Source organism: Podarcis pityusensis (assembly GCF_964106645.2).
Source record: "Podarcis pityusensis genome assembly, chromosome: 15".
Lineage (NCBI taxonomy): Eukaryota > Metazoa > Chordata > Lepidosauria > Squamata > Lacertidae > Podarcis > Podarcis pityusensis.
In genome coordinates, this window is record NC_138040.1 from 22,480,009 (window position 1) to 22,501,211 (window position 21,203).

The 21,203-nt window shown below is 43.4% G+C and overlaps 1 long non-coding RNA gene across 3 annotated transcripts; it reads left to right on the plus strand.

Annotated features, from left to right (window-relative positions):
- The first annotated feature begins 1,310 nt into the window (after positions 1–1,310).
- LOC308464396 lies at positions 1,311–20,846 on the plus strand. 3 transcript variants are annotated; one of them, XR_013980004.1, is made up of 5 exons: positions 1,311–1,392; positions 4,221–4,346; positions 4,922–5,019; positions 16,055–16,231; positions 18,328–20,846. It is a non-coding gene; the product is annotated as an uncharacterized lncRNA (long non-coding RNA). The 3 variants fall into 3 exon arrangements; XR_013980005.1 differs by lacking the exon at positions 18,328–20,846 and having other exon boundaries at positions 16,055–17,742; XR_013980006.1 differs by lacking the exons at positions 16,055–16,231; positions 18,328–20,846 and adding an exon at positions 10,229–11,944.
- The last annotated feature ends 357 nt before the right edge of the window (positions 20,847–21,203 follow it).

Below are 21,203 nucleotides of genomic sequence, written 5' to 3' on the forward strand. Positions count from 1 at the left end.
CCTGGGGACTGCTTATCGGTGAATAGATCCCATTTGGTGGGAGAAACCCAGTGTGCATGCGGGAGATTCAAATGGAATCAGCACCCAAATGAGTTGAGGATACAGGGCACAAACATGGGCGCTCATGTGTGGAAAGGCTATACTTTGGCCATGGGGGGAAATGAAGCTAAATGGTAAATAACAAAGAACTGGATTTGACTGGTTAGCAGGATCCTTCCTTTGCCCCACCTGCCGCGGGCCAACTTTGACAGGTTGATGCGACTGCCCACCTGCCAATCATCTGATGCCAGGTGACAACTTGAAAGGGGCTTGCTGTTTCTGCTTGAAGACTGTCTGTCAGCACTGATCATCTGATGGGTGCCAACAGTCATCCCCTTTGAAGTCCACTGGTAGGCAGTTTGTATTCATCTGATGGGTGCTGAGAGCCATCCCCTTTGAAGTCCGTTTGCAAGCAGTTTGAATACTAGCTGCTGCAGACTTCTCCATGGCCATCAGTTGATCAGCACTAAAAGCCCTATCTTCTATCCGGGAGTTCCGGATGAGCTGCGAGATCCATTCTGTGGGAGGATCAGATCCACCTGTATCATCATCACATCCCTGGGTGGTGTCTGAGCTAAAGGCCATTAGCTAATTCTGACTGGATGGTGATACTGTGATGTGGCTGGGCCACATGATGCTACAACTTGCTTGCTTTTCTTCACCAAAACATTTGCAATCTATCAATACCCTCCTTGAAATGCGCTGGCCAGATGTACTGTAGTTCTTTTAAATAAGTGTATTCTCCCCACCCACTCCATTCTAGGCTAAGAATGATGTTGACCTTTTTTTTGCCACAGCATCCCACACAGGATTTTTGTTGTTGCTTCTGATGTTGCAACTTCTAATCCCCCCTCTTTTTTTTTTGCCAAACTAATGCAAAATCAGTTTGATCCTAGCTTGTGCCTGTGTGTGTGGTCACCTCTTGCTATGTGGGATTGCCAACTTCTTTTACTGGTCTCTTTCGTCTTGGTTGTCTCTTCTGGCACCATATTTCCTGCTTGCTCTTTGTTTATTTGGTAGGTGGTGGTGCTCCCGCTGTGAACTTGTTTATTTCATTTATCCAGCACGTTCCTAACTTCTGCTGCTGTGCTGATCACTCACGTTATTGGCCTACCCTGGCAAGTACATGCTGGGATATTATTGGGGCAGGGATTTTGACCCTCCCAACATATTTGACTTCTTGCATGTATCCGGGTTGAGGTAGTAGGTTGTATGGTTTAGAATTACACCAAGGGAGATAACTGTACAACCTCCTAGCTTTCCCTGGGTCTTGCACAAAACAGCGAGCATGGTGAAAAGGCTATAAACCTTCGAGAATGTTTTGCTGTCCACGGTCAAATTGAGAAACAACAGGTAAGGTGTGTTTTGTGAATCTTTTTTTAAGTCAATGAAGTCTGCCTTCCCTGGTATGCACCACACCACAAAGACAAATCAGCTTTGTGGTTGGGCTACAAAGTTGCAGGCTGTTTATGGAATGGGGTGGTGATGTCTGGACATCTCCTTTGGGTCCCCTCCACACCTATGGATGGGATTCTTTAGGATGGGATTCTGTAGTAGAAGGGACGGCCAAAGTGGTCAAACCTTTTGAAGTTAATGCCCCTAGCCCTGTCTGTAAAGCATCTCTCTGCATGACTAAAGAGTTGGCCAAGAACTAGTGTGTTGCCATAGAAACTACAAGTGAATGATGCTTCCAGAGGAAAAGGACAGGACTCCCCCCCCCCCACCTGACTGAAGGTGATGTTATCCTGGGCTTAGAACAATAGACACAAGGCCAGTTTTGGGCTGATGTTTGGAGACAGACAGTCATCGCCAACTAAGCTCTACTCAGTGTATGTCCATTTAAGTTAATTGATCTAACTTGGGTTTGTTAATAGGTCTACGCCCCCATGCAGCCTGATTGGCCCCCTAAGAACCTGACGTGGCCAGGGTCTCTCCCAGCATAATGCGGGGCACTGTCTTGCCCCACACTAAGGTGGGCGGCTAGGCGGCCCGACCACAACCCAGTCCCACCAGGAAATGGACCCAATTTCTTAGACTCTGGCCAGCTTAAAAGCTGCACATTCAAGAAAGCACCTTGGTCACATAATTAACTTCTTCAGTTGTGGCTGCAGCCTGGAATTTGCTTAGGAACTTTGGTGTCTTGCATTACTGCATCAGGTTCTGTTTTGTGAGCATATATTTTGCTTGCTTCCCTGCCCACTCCTTTAATTTATCACAACCAAAGGACCCTAAGGACAATTTGGTGAATATCTTATGCAGTTATGAGGCACTGAGAGGGGATAATGTGCTTACCCTTTTAGTATTGAATGCATCACAGTGTGTATGTGTATATATATATATATATATATATATATATATATATATATATCCCAACTCCCATTTCCAGTAGAAAACGAGACACCCAAGGGCAAGCTCGGTTAAAACTTCTCTCAGCTTTGTTAGCTTTCTACATGCAGGGCATTTTTGATGTGAATCAGCCATGGTGAATCTGAATTCACCTGAATCATAAAACTGAAAAACCTTGGGGGCTGTACTGCATGCTTAGCCCTAATATGCGATGATCTGACCTGATTAGCTCTATGCCAGGGCTGTACGAAACTGACAGTCCCGGACCATTCCTCAGCCATCTCTTTTGAACTACAACTCCCATCAGCCCCATCCAGCACCACCAAAGGTTAGGAATTATGATCACTGTGGTCCAAACCATCCAGAGGGAAGCAGGTCGGAAAAAGACTGGACTAAGTCTACACAAGAGTGGGTGTACCATGCAGGGTTCAGTGGTGCATGTTCTGGTTTCAGCCACGTCATTTGAATTCTTGAGTTCAAGGGACAATTCCAGCACTTCTCATTTATGCAGTTCAATTGTACCCAGTGCTTTAATTTCATTGGCTCAGCCCACTCTCCTGTCAATGGGACTGACAGAACTGCATCAGATGACCATGAGTTGTGCATTCTTCAGGGGTGTCTTCCTCCATGATATGGAAGCATCCAGGAAGGAAAAGGAACATGTTGTCCACCACCTATGAGACACTTCCAGCACTCCAGGTTTTGCACTGCAGCATCTAGTAGGGAGCATATTGGTTTCCCTCTGGGTGCATCCTCTGATCAAGGGCTGGAGAATCTGTGCCCTTGGACTTATTGGACTCCCATTAGCCCCAGCAAGCATGGCCAATAACCATGAATGAGTAGACTCGGAGTCCAACAACATCTGGAGAACCAGTTCCCCCCTCCTTTCTATAATTGCATCAGTTTTTTTTAAGAATGTGGTGAGAGACTGTCCTTATGTTTCATTGAAATCTGTTGCCAACAGCAAAGTGCTTTGTCTCATTTATGCCTTCAAAAGGCATATAGATATAAGGACTGCAAAATCACTTGGCCTTGGGAATTCATACTCCTATTAAAGATGGCACTGGGGAACCCATTTTGATTGGGTGTAAAATATTTGTGGCCAGTTCACAGTAACTGGCACTGGACTTAAAAACATGGTAAGGGGCCCTTCCCCATTTCAAACTTTTACTGGTAATCATGATTGAAGGCAGAAGGGAAATTACCCAGGATCCACTAAACTACACCCACCTGAAAGTTCTGTTATCTCTGTGTTGTCCTTTTCTATCCTTGGAACAGTAAAATTAAAAAAAATATATGAAAATCATTTTTTGCAGATATATTGCTGTATTAAATACAGGTTAGTGGAAAACAACCCCCCCTTTGTTCATCTCTGGGAAATGTTCCTTAACTTTGTAAACTTGATCAAATCATAGGAAACGCAGAACAGGATGGTTAACCTGGTCCCCTCTGGGTGCTGTTGTCCTTCAGCTCCCATCTGCCCCAGCCAGCATGGCCAATGGCCAGGGATGGTGAGAGCTTTGACTGAACAGCAGTGCTTTGAGTTCCCCATCTATTATATAGAATGTTGCCTGCTTCAGAGAGAACCTCCTGCTTACTAACTGGAACCCATGAGCATTCCAGGACTGAAATTAACATGAAAGGTAGCCGTTTGGCAATTCTGGAAAAGAGCATTCATAATAAGAATATTGGACTGTTGATTAATTATGGCATTCCTAATATGTCCTTGAGTGCCCTTCTGTCATATGTCCTCCATATATCCTTCTGTCGTATGTTTTCCATATGTCTTGTCACTAATTAGTTTTCCATCATATGGCTTCCATCACATTAATTAGACTTCCTGGAGAATGTGGCAGTATTGCAAGCAAACGTGGACCTTTTGCAGTGGGCACAGGAACAGCTATTCTGTACCTTTCAGCCCTTGAGCGATGGAGCAAAAGGAGAGAGGAACAGGTGGAAAGGTAACGCGTCAAGATATGGACAGATTTCTCACTTTGTCTCACACCTTGGATAGTGCTGGGTCTAAATAATGCCTGTTTTGAGATTTCTCTGTTTTCCTTTTACTTGCCTATTACTACAGTGCATTGCAAGATACCTTCGACTTTTCCTTGTTTATTTGCTAGATGTTTTAATGAAAACGTAGGGGAATTCCATCAGTCCTAGATTCTTAGTTTATTTTGCAAAGCCAAAGTGAGCATTGCTCTGGAATGAGTGGCAGAAGAAAAGAAAATTCAGAAAGTTCAGAAATGCATCACTCTAAAAAGCAGGGTTTCTGGTCTGCTGTAAAGGGTGGAAGGTAGATAGGATCAGAGAAACAAGGTATGTAGCTGTGATGCAGCAACTGCATCCCCTGGTGTTCCAGCAACATGTTAATACACCAAGGATGATGTGCAGAGGTTCAAGATATTTCAATAAATCCCGTTTGCAGCTGTGAAAATCTGAACAAGAGAACTCCAGTTCATTCCATAGTAGCTGAAATGCAATATTAAATTAAATGCAATGGATGAGTTGTGGCTGACATTTTCTTCTTCTTCAGGGGATGTTTTTAAAAAGACAAGGTGTGCTAAGCCAAAAAGGGTTTTGCATCCAAGGCCTATGGGGCAGGAGGCTTCCCAGCATCGCCCACTGACACTGGTAAGTTGCATGAAGTGTATTATGGGATACCAGAAGGGAAGGGACTCCAGAGTATGCTATCAGGGAAATTGGAATCTTGCCCTCCATCCTTGCATTGATTGACGAGTGGGTAACTTTGAAGTACATCTATGAACAATATTCCTGGTTGATTGTGCTTGTTTATTTGAGATCAGTCAAAGGAGAGTAATGTAATTATAATTATCATAATAATAATTTATTATTTATTCCCCGCCCATCTGGCTGGGTTTCCCCAGCCACTGTGGGTGGCTTCCATCAAAAGATTTGGGTTTTTTTTGTTTTTGTTGTTGTTTAGTCATTTAGCCGTGTCCGACTCTTCGTGACCTCATGGACCAGAGCATACCAGGCACTCCCGTCTTCCACTGCCTCCCGCAGTTTGGTCAAACTCATGCTGATAGCTTCAAGAACACTGTCCAACCATCACGTCCTTGGTCGTCCCCTTCTCCTTGTGCCCTCAATCTCTCCCAACATCAGGGTCTTTTCCAGGGAGTCTTCTCTTCTCATGAGGTGACCAAAGTATTGGAGCCTCAGCTTCAGGATCTATCAAAAGATTAAAAATACATTAAAACATCAGTCATTAAAAACTTCCCTAAACAGGGCTGCCTTCAGATGTCTTCTAAACATCAGATAGTTGTCTATCTCTTTGACATCTGATGGGAGGGCATTCCACATGGCGGGTGCCACTACCGAGAAGGCCCTCTGCCTGGTTCCCTGTAACTTCACTTCTCTCAGTGATGGAACTGCCAGAAGGCCTTTGGCGCTGGACCTCAATGTCCGGCCAGAATGATAGGGGTGGAGACACTCCTTCAGGTATACTTGGCTGAGGCCGTTTAGGGCTCTAAAGGTCAGCACCAACACTTTGAACTGTGCTCGGAAACATACTGGGAGCCAATGTAGGTCTTTCAAGACTGGTGTTATGTGGTATCTGCAGATGCTCCCAGTCTCCAGTCTGGCTGCTGCATTCTGAATTAGTTGTAGTTTCTGGGTCCCCTTCAAAGGTAGACCCACGTAGAGCGTGTTGCAGTAGTCCAAGTGGGAGATAATAGAGCATGCATCACTCTGGCGAGACAGTCCGCAGGCAGGTAGGGTCTCAGCCTGTGTACCAGATGAAGCTAGTAGAGAGTGGAACCCATGAATTTGGGGCCGGAATTCCTACTCCAGTTTGGATATTCACCACATTGTTATTGACAAAAGATGTAGATTTGCTGGCATGAGCTATCATAGGTGGTGTTGGTACATTATCACTCCCTGCTGCAATGAGCAATTAAGGGAGTCCTGGGTTTAAGAATTAGGCCCAGAATTTTTCTTGGATTTGGGGGTGTGAGGTGAAAACACCCCCCAAAATTGATTTAATCTTCAGGATATGAGTGCCCCCCCCCGAATTTCCATATCTTTGCAGAGAAAGGAAAGTGGTCAGTAACACTGCTGCCCACTCTCCTAAGCTGCAGCACTCATGCCTGGCCACAGCTCCATTCCTGGGGCGGGTCTGACCCAAGAGTGAAGAGCAGGAGGAGAGTCAGCAACAGCTTCCCTACCCTTCTCCTTGCTCATGAGTATGCCCCCATGCCACTTTGCGAGGTGAGCTGTAGTGGGCTCCCTCTGTGCCCTGCCCGCCTTGGGGTGTTGGCCTACACTCTGCAACTGGGCTCCACCCCTTGGGCTTCTGCCTCAGACCTTTAGCCAAACTCACTCTCTGTCTTCCTTGTCTTCATCCTTGTCTTCGCCTCTCTCCTCCAGTAGTAAAAAGGCCCATTTAATATTCTAGCTAGCCTATCCTCCAACCCACCATAATTGAGTAGAACAAAATTCTTCCTCTCATCAGACCACTTCCCCTGTCCAATGAGTGACCAAGAATTTCTACCTAATAAGCCAATTAGAAGTGCAATTTTATCTTAGAACACACAAGTTTCGCTTTCTGAATGCAATGCATTCCCAGGAAATAATTTGTTAAGTGAGCGTTCACATAATGAGCGGATAGTTTCCATCATTTCCTATGGGAACATTTCTAATCCATGCTTTCTCCCTCCATGCTTCCTACCTGAAACTGCTGCAGCTAATTAACAAAAGCCAAACAAAGTGGGGCGGGGACTGTTTTGCCCCATCTCTCCTGCTCCCTGGTTTGTCTAATAGATTTTTCTCCTTCCATGGTTTCTGCCCCAAAAGGCTGCTGTCAATCAGTGAAACACAAACAATTAAGGAAGTGGGCAAACTCCAGCTGTCTGGATATCTGAACCAGTCATTTGTGTAGTGAGGTTTGGGTATAAGGTTTGTGTAGTGAGGGGGGTTTTTTTGGGGGGGGGTTATTAGGTTGTTTTTATTTTGATTATGTATTTTTATATTTTGATTTTATTCTGTGAACCACTCTGAGACCTCCAGGTATAGGGCGATAGATAAATTCAATAAATAATAATAATATAATTCTTTGTGTTCAGAAAACTGAGATTTCAGATAATGAGCATTCCAATAGCTGGACCTGTGTGCATTTAAAAGAACTCAGTTTTTCCCAGGTCAGCCTTATTAAAGGAAGTAATCAGTCACCAATGGATACTTCGTATTTAAAATCTAACCTTTTACATTACCCCACATACACATACATTGTATCTAAACCAAGTCCTGCTCTAGTAAACACATTTGAAAAGGTGATTTCTCCATATCCACTTACAAGAGAGTAAGCCCCATTTAGCTCCATGGGGCTTACTCCTGATTTAGTCATGCATAGGATTGCATTCTAAGTCTCCCTAATAATCTGCCTATTAAACCCAGTAAGGTTTACGTCTTTGCAGATTACAAATAAATGTTCCTCTGAGCCTGTTGCAAATGTCATATTATTTTTCCCAGGCACACATCTCGCAGGAAATGCTAACTTTGGTCCCACTCCTCCAGCATTGATTTGTGCTTTTGTTTCTCTCCTTGAATGTCAAGGATTCCAACTTCTAGAATTGGTTTCCTAGTATACAGTGAGGCCCATAAACTGAATAATGGATTTACTTCTGTCAAAGGTATAAAAAGCATTTGGAGTGTTTCCACTGAAGTTCTAGGCAATTTTCTCATACATGTGTTTTCAAAAAGCTACTTCAAAAACAAAGGGTGCCACTTAAACTTGCTCATGGTGGGTTAAGAGAAATGTATGTTTCTGTTATAGTTCTGTAGAAGGGAGGGTGAACCTGTCTTCCTCCAGTTGTTGTTAAGTTTCAGCTCCCATAACACTTGGCCATTGGCCATGCTGGCTGGGACTCATGGAAGCTGGAGTCCAGCAATATTTAGAAGGCCACAGGTTGCCCATTCCTGGTGTCCACCATCCTCTACAAGATATGGCAAGAGATCTTTGGTTTTGGCATCATAAGTTGAAAGCTAAACAACAAAAGACATGCAGAAAAGGCTATGGTTGACTGTGAGCAAAAAAAGGGAACACATAAATTGGCAGCAGTTCTCACACTTTTCCACAGACTGATTGGAAATTGTTAGGAGTCTTGCTGGACCACATAAGCATCAACATTGTCAGAATCACCACCAAAATCACAGGCCAGGCTGTGAAGAAGGTCCCGTTTCATTGGTAATTGGGGGGGGGGGGGTTGGAATTAGTAGATTGCACCTGCTCCATATTATGAAAATCACAAAGCCTTAGCCAGGCCCTCTTTAGCTTGTTAAGTCAATCTATTTCTGGTCAGGCACAAATACAAGATGGGTGACACCTGGCTTGAGAGCAGTACATGTGAAAAGGATCTAGGAGTCTTGGTTGACCACAAACTTGACATGAGCCAACAGTGTGACGTGGCAGCTAAAAAAGCCAATGCAGTTCTGGGCTGCATCAATAGGAGTATAGCATCTAGATCAAGAGAAGTAATAGTGCCACTGTATTTTGCTCTGGTCAGACCTCACCTGGAGTACTGTGTCCAGTTCTGGGCACCACAGTTCAAGAAGGACACTGACAAACTGGAACGTGTCCAGAGGAGGGCAACCAAAATGGTCAAAGGCCTGGAAACGATGCCTTATGAGGAACGGCTAAGGGAGCTGGGCATGTTTAGCCTGGAGAAGAGGAGGTTAAGGGGTGATATGATAGCCATGTTCAAATATATAAAAGGATGTCACATAGAGGAGGGAGAAAGGTTGTTTTCTGCTGCTCCAGAGAAGCGGACACGGAGCAATGGATCCAAACTACAAGAAAGAAGATTCCACCTAAACATTAGGAAGAACTTCCTGACAGTAAGAGCTGTTCGACAGTGGAATTTGTTGCCAAGGAGTGTGGTGGAGTCTCCTTCTTTGGAGGTCTTTAAGCAGAGGCTTGACAACCATATGTCAGGAGTGCTCTGATGGTGTTTCCTGCTTGGCAGGGGGTTGGCCCTTGTGGTCTCTTCCAACTCTGATTCTATGATTCTATTCTATGAAAATGGCCTCAAAAACAATAGCTTCAGTGCCAAGCCAATTGCAGATGTTCTCATTACTTCCGCAACAATTTTGCAACCACTGGAATGGAGCTCATAGGCCCACAGTTGGAGAAATAAACCAAAAGCTTTATTTATTGCATTTTCATGCTGTATTTCCTCCATCATGGAGCAAGGTTGCATTCATGGGGTTCCCAGACCATTTCCATTCCGGGCACTGAAGAGACCCAAAGTAGCTTAGCTTCAACAAGGTGGCTGCATCACAAGCTATAGGCATTGGTGGCTTGGTAGAGGAACTCAACGGTCATCCCATGATAGACGGTGTATAGTAGTGATTGGAATATTCAAGTAGATGACAGGGAACTGGTGGCCTTCCAGATGTTGTTGGATTCCAGCTCCCATCAGCACCAACCAGCATGACCCAGAGTCAGGAATGATGGTAGCTGTAGTCCAACATAATCAGGAGGGACACAGGTTTCCCCATCCCTGGACTAGGGGTAGGGAGATCCAGCTTCAAATCTCATGAAACTCGCTGGGTTATCCAGTGGACCATGGATATCTCTCAGCCTAAACCTGCCTCACAGGTTTGTTGTGGGGATAAACCGATGAAGGTATGCATCTGAGCCTGTTTCTGTATCCTAGTCTGTAAGCGGTATTTCTAGCCAGTTTCCCAGTTTGAAATCCAGGCCAGGATATTAGCAGCAACGCTGAGTATTCAAGGAGAGAAGCAAAAGGTGCTGGAATGAGGTAGCATGCAGGCTCAATGCTCATTCTTGGTCTGATTAACCATGTATCTGTCTTATTCTTAGGCTGATACACCATTGTTTCTGGACTGAACTTGCTATATCTGAACAGCCTCACTGTATGGGGAACTACTTGAACACTACTACTAAGTCATTTAGACTACCACCCTGGTGCTCTCCGGACACTGTTGGATCATGGGCAGACCCTGTGTGAGGCTATTTGACTCCCCCACCCCACCCCCAGCCAGCATAGCCAATGGCCAGAAATGATGGGAGTTAATAACATGAAATATCTGGAGAGCCCAAGTTTGGAGGACGACTAGTTGAAATCTGGGATTTGCAAAGGTTTTGTCATAACAGGTACCCCATAAAGAAAGGGTGGGAAATAAATTTTCAAATGACAGGAAAGATTTGATTAATTTTTAAAGAAGTTGTTTAAAATACATGTTTATATGTTTGATCTGCTAGCAAAGAGTGGACAAGTTGATGGCAAGGTGGTATCGGTGTGCCTCCATAGCCAATCTTTTCCCAGAGAGGAAACAAGACCACTCTTCAGTATCTGAGCCTTTGTTCATCACATCTTGATGAACGCTTCAGAACTTGTTTTTGCTCCAGTTAGAGAACACCTAAAGCTCATAGGGTTTCATTACGTCTTTTGAGCTGAGAGTCACAATGGAGCAGTTTATAATTAACAGCAGTGCCTAGGTGTCAGGTCTAACAATGAGTATCACAGTCATTGGGAGACAATGGACCATTTCTTTTAAAAAACTGTCATGGAACCTGAACCTGGTTCCCATCAGCAAAATTGGCTGGCTAAAGAGATTCTTGACTAGTGCTATTTGGGTCCCACCAACTGGCAGAACAAAAGCTGCTAAAAATGACTGGGTGATATGATGAGGCTCCAAATCATTGTCATACAGCCTTTGGATGATGGACAACTGAGCATACTTTTTTTAAGGGTCAAATGGTCTTGTTAAAATAGAGAGTTTCAGTTGGAAAAGTTTAGGCTTTTCCCTTGGAGTATGATGAAGGAAATACCAAAATGTTAACCATTCTCTCTCGAGACAGACAGATGCCAACAACAAACCCATTATGGACCAGTGTATCTGTCTGTCTCTCTATTTCTGCAAGGGATGGTTTTCATAGACCTGAGGTTCTAGAGCAGGGGTGGAGATCCTCAGTTTCCCCATTGTTCACTACATTCTGCAAGTCCTCAAGAAAATTTCTCAGCATTTTAGTACAAATGCCATCCATTATACACATTTGTATATGCAGGTTTATCTAATACATGAGTTTTTTCATGCAGTTTCCCCAATGTACTGCATTTTTTGTGTGTTATTTTCCTTAATACATAACGTTTTAGCACAGCTTCCTCTGAACTATGCATTTTTGTAAACTTTAATTGGTTTGAGAACTCTATTGCAAAATTCTATGAATTTTAAAGGTCAGCTGTGCTTTCGTTCATGTATTGTTTCAGGAAGTCAAATTGCATTAAAATGTGAGCAACCAAAACAAATTTCAGCCCTATCTTAATTTCTGATCTTCATCCTTCTCTCCAGGATTGATTAAAAAAGAAAATAAACTGGTCCAAAAGTTCAGTACAGCATTCTGAAGTCTAAGAGTGATTGCATTAGCAGGAAACATTTGGGGTTAGCACTTGTTTGTCTCACTACCCTTTGAAGCTGTCCTTCCCCCTTTGCATAAAAAAGCACATGTGTGCATCAATTTCAAAACACCCACCCACCATAAAAAGCAATCTTGTATAAAAAGTTTTATTAGTTTTCAATTACAGTCCAATAATAGCCTCATTATAACAATACCAATTTATAATACAATTATTAATACCAATAATTCAAATACTGAATTATATAATTTAGCTAAAGTGGCCCCCCGTGAGCTAGATTTGATGATTTTCTTTATTCCTACATTCCAAAAACCTTAGTTTCAATTACATTCCAGTCATAATAATAATCCCTTATACAACAACTGCAATATCAATAACTTCTATCCGTGTTGACATATTAAATGATTTATAAAAACTTCAAGTGAGGAGCTCAAACTATATCCTTGTTCTTCCTGTATGTGGCAATTATTCTGTCCATGGTGTTTCTTCCTGTCCTTGTAAAATATTATGTCTTTCCCCCCAATTGTTGCTGTTATCTGTCATGCCTTGGGTGGAGCCAATATCCCATTGTAGTTTTAGAAATTTCTCCATCATAAAAAGCAATCTTGGTTTGAGCAAACGAATCTGGATGCAAGTGCATGTACAATCAAACCAAGATTGCTTTTTATGGCTCCCCTTTATCACATACACAGCCCAACAAGACAACAAACCGAACCCACCGACAGCATACACTTCAATATGGCTAACTTAACCCAACAATACACCCCCCAACCAAACAAACAAATCCTACTTCAGCCAACCAAAGACAATCAACCACACCCTAGACCACACCAACCTCTCTCACCACCAAGGATACATAACAAGTGACTAGAAAGGGAACCTACTCAAGGGATGCTGACACAAAAACGCCACACATATGCTGAGTAAAAGAACATAAGCTTTACCACCCACCCCCTCTCTCCCACCCACCCCTCTTTTCTTCGCAACCCTATAGTGCATATAACACCAATGTCTCACAACAAGTGTAGCTGATCTGTAGAAAACACAACCTGAAGAAAGAGACAATTGGTTTTTTACATGTATAGAGGGCAGCCAAAATTCAAAGAAAGCAAAATTCAGAGCAAATTCATGGAATAATAAAAGATCAGAGGGAGGGGGCAGGATTGCTGATAAGGGTGGCTTACCACTGCATCACCCCAAGAAAGGTCAGAAGAGGACACAGGTTTGCATAATATTTGCATGTGCGAATTTATGTGTATTGATGTAGATTTAGAAATATTACTATAACTTACATAGAAACGTAATACATCTTGCCATAGTGGGGAAGACGGTGACCAGGTGAGCTGTGTTCAGTCTGGGTGCTTCTAATAGGGATGGAGGAAAAAAATCATTTGATCCACATCTCACACAGCAGACCACCTGGCCCAACATTCCTGAAGCTGCTTGCAGGATGCAACTGCCTGTCAAATTGTACTCATCATCCTGGGTTTTGCAATGAGGAAACGTGTATGTACGCAAAAATACATATCTTACTTTTTAAAATGCCTACAAATGTACACATAGCAGAATAATGCATTGGGGGAAAATGTGTATTTTACATAATGACTGTGTACAAAATGTGTACAAATTAAACACAGACATTTTGTGTGTTCTTTCAAAAAGACCTAACAGACCTATGATTAAGTACCAGTGAAATGGGATGGAAGTCAACTACTCAGTTCATACCTACAAACTGTGGATGGGAGTCTACAATGTCCCTGCTGCTCTCTCTTCTTATAATTCAATATCTTTAAACCCAGCTGGTACAAGACAACCACTCAAACGGAGGACTGTACTTGACAGCTGTTCAAATAGAGGATCATCCTCTGTAAAATAGGACACATGGCTACCCATACCCACATCCCAAGCAGAACTGGAGTATTGGCTCCCTCAAAACATAGAACCCTTTCAAATCCTTTCTTTGCTTCTGTCTATTTCTCCTTTCCTATTCCTCATTCAACTTACTTCCCTTTCCCTTTCTTCCTTATCTCTGTAAGCACCTTGACCTTGGCTGAGTGGCTTGTTTTGAACAGGACAATAGCGGGCTTTTTTCCCCTCCCTGCAATGCTGCCAGACCATCCTTTCCTCCATTTAACTTAGGGGCTCAGTTTCCAGTTTGCATTGAAATGTTAAGGTGGGGTCTTTCTCCTTTCTGGTTTCAGTCTCTGTCCAAGACTTTCTCTGTAGTTTTCATCCATGAAATAACCAACCACACAGTCCACTTTAATCAACTGGAGTCTTTTTATAGACTTTGTGAATCTTTTGGGGGGCCCTTGAGACAATTTGGGGAGTTGCAATCATTTCAGAAATGATAAACACAAAAGAATGGTGGGAGAAAAAGAAGGCTATGATTCCACAAACATGCTCTTTTTGGTTCTTTTTTATGGCTTTAACCAAAATCTATCCACATCAACAAAAGAATTTCCATTCAGTGGCTTTAAGACATTTTATATAATTTCATTGACTCTAAAGGAATTGCCCCAAAGCTGTTTCTTTATATGTTGTGTGTATACGCACACAAATATTTAAAGATTTTGGTTGGATTAAATTGTCCCGTCTCTTTCATGACTCTGACAGGAATAACAGCTGTGGCATTGGAGGGCACACACATTTTTCAATAAATGGTCTGTGTGGGTTTTCAAGCACCACAGCTTCCCTTTTCAGATTTCACTTTCCTCCAGTGGAAAGAACTAGGTCTCTTAAGGCCAAAGTTTTCCAAGTCCTTGACAGATCTTCTACTGCTTGTGTGGATTGAGATCCTGATTCCATATTGGTGGGAAATGGGAGAGGTAGGGGGTGTCTCCCAAAACCTTTGCCCTGAGATTTTCCACTTTTGATATAACTGGTGCTTGGATGACTAGAAATGCTTAGTAAATTATCTGTGCCTTGAAATCAGAGCTGCAGGGGATCTCAAATACCATCTACTTCATTCCACTTTAACCATATTTCCCACTATCTTCCAGCAACTCTATACCCCCCTGCAAGTATCTTACCTCCCTTAAATGGTCCCACACATTCTCTATCACTGCCTCCCAAGTCAGGAAATCCCTACTGGGACACCTGTGTAGGACCACAGCATCAAGTTCCTCTTCAAAAACCACTTTCTAAACCTCTCAGTCTGCATAGTTTTCCTGTTTGGTCCCAAGGAAGAGTCCATAGGGCACAGTGGGGCAAGGCATATTGGTTGTCCCAGCACCAAGGAGAGCTCCAAGTAAGCAGCTTGCTCCAACAAGAGCTGGAGGTGAACTGAAGCCTTTTGAGCCTCTTCCTCCCTGTTCACCTCTCCTAGGCTCCACCTGTTTTGTTGGAGAACTACTTACCTTAAAGGGCAAACACTGTAGCATGAAGAACAGGCACGTCTTTGATCCATGGCCTCTCACTTGGTGTGCTCCCTGCCCTGAAGGATGGGTGAAGCTTTTGATTCCTCAAGGGAAAGTGTCCATGAGGGTCCCAGCTCTACTTATACAGACTCTGGTGTTCTGAGATCCAGTTCAGTGACCTCCTACCTGCAAGACTCACATGTAGTGGGGTCCTGGTCTACAGCATCACCCTCAGTGCCAGGAATCTGCTCCAGCTCCAAACAGATGTATGTGTTTGCATTATTCTCCCTGTTACCCTTGGCTGTTGCCTTCCTTACATTGTAACCATCATAATCATTTAGGCTGAAAGTTCATGGGTCCCAGCCTGGTCCATTAAGCATCTCTGTGTCTTGACTCCAAACATAGTTGCACATAGTTCTCATGGAAACCAATGGGATTTAGATTAGTCCCATTTATTAAGTGGCTATGTTCTACCTCCACTGTTGAAGGCAGTAAAGCTCTGAATACCAGTTGCTGCAACCTACAAGTGGGAAGAGTGCTGTTGCGCTCAGCTCATGCTTGCTGACTTCCCACTGGGGCATTTGGTTGGCCACTGTGAGAACAGGATACTGAAATGAATGAGCCATCGACCTGATCCAGCAGGCTCTCCTTATGTTCTTATGAAGAAAGCTAGGGAAAAGCCGGGAGGCTGGATTGTCATTAGGGAGCAATGCACAGTTAATTCCCTGTGCCTGGCTACAATACAAAAATTGCAGTATACAAAGTCTTTTAATTGTCTTTTTATAGAATAATTAATGTCTTACAACCTACATTTCATTCCAACAAAAGAATACTTGGTCCTCTGTCACTTTTTAAACTGCCTAACTATTTACCAGATTTTTGTTGTTGTTGTTGTTCTCTTCTCAATAGGAAATTTGAGGCTGGCTACTTCATTCACTCCGAGTGGAAGAGGCCTTGTTGCCTCTAAGATGTCTCTGTGGCACACAAAACATTTGCAAATTTGTCGCATTGCAGAAACACTTCAAGGCTGGGTTTCGTTACTTCCCCATTTCTTAATGGGGTGATGTGTATCTGAAAGCACCGCAGGTAACTTGTGCGATCCTCCATGAGAGCTGGTTGAATGTTATGGTCAGGGATGGTGGTGGGAATTTTTGGATGGTCCATAGCTCAGCAAGGGCCTCCTGACAAAAGCTTCCTGAACCTGCTGCATTATGGAGGTAGACTCACTGAGAGCGTGGTGCGTGGAGGATATCTTCTCCAGGAGCCCTCAAAAACTGAGTGACACTGTCCCCAGAACAAAACTCAGCTGAGCTATGAAACTCCTGTATAACCATTGGAAAGCCATCATCTTTCTTCCACAAGCCCCTCCTTGTTAGCTGCCTTGGGCTACTCCAGATGCTTGGGCTACTCCAGATGCTGTAGAACTCCAAGTTCCAGCATCTCCAGGTAGGGCTTGGAAAGACTCTTGTCTGAAACCCTGGAAAACTGTTGCCCATCAGTGCCCTGAGCTAGTTGGACCTAAGGATAGGAGAGAAAGGGGACTCAGTTTGGACTTGAAGGCAACGTACCTAAATTTGCACTTCCCAAAATAATATGCGAACCAAAACACAGATGTCCTCTGAAATCTTTACTTCTCCAAATTTTGTGTTGCCATTCCCTGACCGATTAATGTGCATATACTGGGAGATACTATGCATAAATGAATATATTAGTGAAAAATAACTTTTAAAAAATGAATTCTGTTGAGGGGAATTGCATGTGAAAAGAGGGGAAATTGCTTTAAATATGTGTATATGAGGAGAAATTTGCACTGAACTCGGGCAGGAGCATGTTTATACAATTTATAAAAGGGCAGTTTAAGTCATTGTATCCCAGAACACTCCAGTGTTGTCGTATAATAGCTGCCTTAGCTGCCTGCTAGCCAATTAAGAAGTTCAAATAATCACTGCCACAAATTCATACTCAGGCTGCAATTCTATATACACTAAGTCCAATTGAACTCATTGGGGCTTAATTCTGAATAGACATGCATAAGACTGTATTTTAAGTTGTCTTATACCATGATGCAAGTATCATTACCCTCATCTTACAGACTGAAGGAGGCTTGGAGAACAGTCACTTGTCTATTGAGTTTAGATGGTGGAGAAATTTTGTTTTCTGTTGCTCCAGAGAATAGAACCCAACAGGTTCAAATTATAAGAAAGGGATTTCAGTTGAACATGAGAAAGACCTTTCTGATGGCGTGAAGCCAGTCAACATCCAATGTGAATGACTTTAAGTGAAGATTAAACAAATTCATACAGGGCAAGTCTCTCAGTGGCAGCTGGCCATGTTGGCTGCGTAATGAAAATGGTGGAGGAGAAATTCAATTCAGTTCATATTTGGAGCAAATCTATCAAATTTGTACTTTCAAAGCTAATATGATAACTGAAGTACAGCCATCCTTCAAAATCAGCACTCACCTGAATTTTGTGGTGCAACCCTCCAGCTAAACATTCCCCCAGAAAATGTGTATGTAGGGGATAAAAGGTAAAGGTAAAGGGGCCCCTGACCATTAGGTCCAGTCGTGACCAACTCTGGGGTTGCGGCGCTCATCTCGCTTTATTTGCCGAGGGAGCTGGCGTACAGCTTCCGGGTCATGTGGCCAGCATGACTAAGCCACTTCTGGCGAACCAGAACAGTGCACAGAAATGCCGTTTACCTTCCCGCCGGAGCGGTACCTATTTATCTACTTGCACTTTGATGTGCTTTTGAACTGCTAGGTTGGCAGGAGCAGGGACCGAGCAACGGGAGCTCACCCCATTGTGGGGATTCGAACTGCCAACCTTCTGATCAGCAAGTCCTAGGCTCTGTGGTTTAACCCACAGTGCCACCCGCATCCCTCTATGTAGGGGGATAGTGAGCATTAAAAAGAAGATAGCATAACATACAAAAACACATCTTACGAGGAGAAATTGCTTGCAAAAAAATGTGTGTGCTTGTCAAAAATGCATGTGAAAATCTGTTTATTAGGAGAGAATTGCACTATAATATTGACGAATTTTCATGAGGATTTTTTTTATGAAGTGAAATTTGCAAATGGCTGCAGTAATGTGGAGAACTGAATTTCAGATTGGAATGCCTGGGATCACAGGTGAGGGGAGTGCTGTGGTGCTCATGTTATGCTTCTCGGCTTTCCATAGGTGTCTGGTCGGCCAGGCTGAGAACAGGATGCTAGACTGATAAGACCTTTAATCTGATCCAGCAGAGCTCTCCTTATGTTCTGATGACAGTGGAGCAGACTGCAGCAGTAGGTGGTAGACTCTCCCTCCTTGCACTTTCAAAAGCAGGGGCTACCAAGGATGTGCTAGGTCAAATCAAGGACCTATCAGGTCTTGCTTGCAGGCTTCCCACAGGCACTGTGAGAAAAGGATGGGCCATTTGCCTGATCCAACAAACTCTTCTTGCATTCTTACATTGCAATAGTTGGTTTCCTGTACTGAACAGGAGGCCAATGACTTCTGAGGTCTCTTCAAACCCTATTATTCTAATAATATAACATACAGGAATACACACAGAGAGCAAAAGTTACCAGGGAATAGAACAAAAGACAACAAATCAACTCAGATACAAATAGTTACAGAAAACTTCTCATGCGATCTGTGGGCGTTTTAACAGTGAAGGAGAGACCTGCTCATATGTACCACCAGTGCTATTTTTCTAGAAAAAATGGGATGCCGGAAATCATCATGAATGCCCCACTTGTTCTCTTATTATGGCAATGGCGCCTACCTGAGAGGTGCCGGAACTGAATTCCGGCTGGGGAAAAAAGCCTTGCTTACCACAAACTGCTTTTGATAATTTCCTCTGATTTAAAAGGGAGTTTGCTGTTTGTCAGAAGGAAGAGGAGCTGATGATAATAATAATAATAATAAGTTTAAAGTGCACTTTGGCTGGTAGAGCCAGACACGTGGTTCCGTGGATCCTGGCTAATGTAAATGAAGGAGTAATGAAGGAGCCCCTTTTGCATACAAGATAATGTGATCTTTTCTGGATCCACCATTCTGTCTTAAAATAGATGTGACCTAAGATCCCCCCCCCCAACCTTAAAAAGGATAAAAAGTTTTATTTATAATCCTGTGTGCATTTAAAGGAAAAACTTCAAGAGCTTAGTTTTAAGGGGCTATTGTGACTGGAATCACTGGGAGGCCCCCTTGAAGGAGTCTCTGAATATTCCATATTTTCCTGGAACTGTCAAGGAAGGTCTGCCAAATGGTCTTGGCAGCATTCCCAGGTGCCCAGCCAACTTTAAGGCAACTGTGGGGACTTGGTGGGTTTATGTAACCTCCGTTTCCAATCCTGTTCGTACATACAAAGCATATAGATTTACTTAAGTAATCTTGCCACACGGAGGAGCAAACTGCTCTGCTTATTTTGCCTCTGTATCGTCAAGTCAGAAAGAATTCATTCAGAAGTCTACAAAAAAAGGTGGGAGAGAGGCTTCCTTTATGTTAAATGCCAGCTTAGAGGCCATTTCCAGTGCATTATGAGGTGGGGGAGATGATGTTTTTGGAACATGAGCAATAGTCAAAGCACCCAGGAAACCCCATCCATCTAACTGCTGCTGTCCAGACAATGTTTGGTTGTAAACTGGCTGGCTGTGGAGTGGGGAGAAGTTGTGGGGTCACCAATGACATCCTTATGATGCACCTTGAACCTGGCTGTGGAGCAGGACTCATTTCATTAGGGGGAAGGGAATAAAACCTTCCTTTTGGGGCACTAAGCAGGTTATATGTGAGGTTTCCAAAAATTATGTTGCTAAATGTGGTTATAAGATGTGGTAGACGTTTAATTAGTATGCAGCCGATAAGCAGGTGGGAAGTATAAAAGGGCTGGAATCAAAAGGGTACTGTGCTACTTATCTGTAATGAAATCTCTCACTGATATGCAGAGAGAGAGAGAGAGAGAGAGAGAGAGAGAGAGAGAGAGAGAGAGAGACCTGGTTACAAAGGATTATATTGCATCCACCCCAAATATGAGATATCCCAAATAAACAATTATGTGTTTTGCTTATTCGTTATGTATCCCAGTCCTTGGCTTATCGAGTTGCAGGAGCTGGATTCCTCCCCTGCTCTTGTAAAAGAGCAATGTTGTTACATTTTGCAATTTGAAATTGTTTAGCTTAATCTCTGTGCATGATCCGGCCTGGACTATAATATCATCATGATTCAGAAACATAGACAGGCACCAGGAGACTGGCTGCAGCATTCCGCCTGCCCTGCTGCTATTTGTGGCATTGCTGGGGAAGGGAGAGGAGGGTGCTTCGAGGGAAGCATGTGGTGGGTCATATGCACACCCTGTCTGTTTGCAGCTTTGATCTTTGTGCCCTGCACTTCATCCTGCCTTTTTGTGTGATTTTTGTACTTTTGGGGAATAGAACAAGCAGCTAAAGGACAGGTATGTATTGGGAGGTGCAGAGGAGGGAGGAAATGAAATTCAGGTCGTCTTTGGTTTGCTCATTTAATGCAGCCCTTAAACTGTCCTTCATCAGTTAATATCTCAGGAAGGTTTGCACTAGATAAAACAATCAGATTTGGTATAAGATGTCACAATCATTGGAAGACTATGCATTTATCAAAATGCATACAACTCTTCAAATCAGTATAGCAGCAGGCAAAAGAAGTAGCTCTGGCAGTGTATAGTGGACACTCGGGTTGCAAACGTGATCCGTGCAGGATACACGTTCACAACCCGCAGCATCCGCAACCTGCAGCGGCACGCCTGCTCACGTGCGGGTCACAATTCGGTGCTTCTGCGCATGTGCAAAGAACAATTTAGTGCTTCTGCGCATGTGCAACCGCCGAAACCCAGAAGTAACCCATTCCGGTACTTCCAGGTTTCGGCGGTCTGTAACCCCAAAAAATGCAACCTGAAGCGTCTGTAACCTGAGGTATGATTGTATAGTGGTTAGACTGTCCTACTAGGACCTGGGAAACCAGGGTTCAAATCCTCACTCAGCCATGAAACTCACTGGGCGAACTTAAGCCAAAATCACTGCCTCTCAGACTAAACTGCCTAA